General features: G+C 45.4%; 1 protein-coding gene across 1 annotated transcript in view; it reads left to right on the top strand.

Moving 5' to 3' along the window:
- Nucleotides 1-987, top strand: part of PRKDC (protein kinase, DNA-activated, catalytic polypeptide) — a 131,138-nt gene that overhangs the window by 112,446 nt on the left and 17,705 nt on the right. The window lies entirely within an intron of this gene.

Here is a 987-nt window from a genome sequence, read left to right as displayed (position 1 = left end):
CTACTGAGTTTTCCAAATTTGCTGGCATATTGAGTGCAGCACTTTCACAGCATCATCTTTTAGGATTTTAGGATTTAGCTGGAACTCCACCACCACTAGCTTTGTTCATAGTGATGCTTCTTAAGGCCCACTTGACTTCACATTCCAGGATGTCTGACTCAGCGTGAGTGATCACACCATCGTGGTTATCTGGGTCATGAAGATCTTTTTTGTTTATTTCTTCCATGTATTCTTGCCATCTCTTCTTAATATCTTCTGCTTCTGTTAGGTCCATGCCGTTTCTGTCCTTTATTGAGCCCATCTTTGTATGAAATGTTCCGTTGGTATCTCTAATTTTCTCTGATGAGATCTCTGCTGCTGCTGCTAAGTCATTTCAGTTGTGTCCGACTCTGTGCGACCCCATAGATGGCAGCCCACCAGGCTCCCCCGTCCCTGGGATTCTCCGGGCAATAATACTAGAGTGGGTTGCCATTTCTTTCTCTAATTCTATTCCCATTCTATTGTTTTCCTCTATTTCTTTGCATTGATCACTGAGGAAGGCTTTCTTGTCTCTCATTGCTATTCTTTGGAACTCTGCATTCAAAAGAGTATATCTTTCCTTTTCTCCTTTGCCTTTAGCTTCTCCAGGGGCTTTATTTCCATTCAGATTAGCAAAGAACATTATTTGAAATAGCCGAAAGGTGGCAACAACAAAGCTGGAATGTGTATCAGGAGGAGGTGGGTGATAAACTGTGGTTCACCCTGCGAGAGAGCATTGTTCAGCTGTAGGGAAGAGTGGGATTGTGAGTCAAGTCGAAAGTTGTCTGCTGATTTTGACGATACCAAGGGTCCGGAAGAGGCAGATCCAGAAGCAAAAGGCCATGGTCACCAGCAGCTGGGGAGGGGAAACCCTTTTGGACAGGGCTTTCGTGGTTGAGGAATGTGTTGTGAACTTGGTGGCAGTGACGCTCTCCCAGCCTCCCTGGAGTGCATGTTGTGGCTGCGACT

The sequence above is a fragment of the Bison bison genome, unplaced genomic scaffold, assembly GCF_000754665.1.
Source record: "Bison bison bison isolate TAMUID 2011002044 unplaced genomic scaffold, Bison_UMD1.0 scf7180017864108, whole genome shotgun sequence".
Taxonomy (NCBI): domain Eukaryota; kingdom Metazoa; phylum Chordata; class Mammalia; order Artiodactyla; family Bovidae; genus Bison; species Bison bison.
The sequence above is the reverse complement of the archived record's forward strand: the minus strand, read 5'-3'. Positions and strand labels throughout refer to the sequence as shown.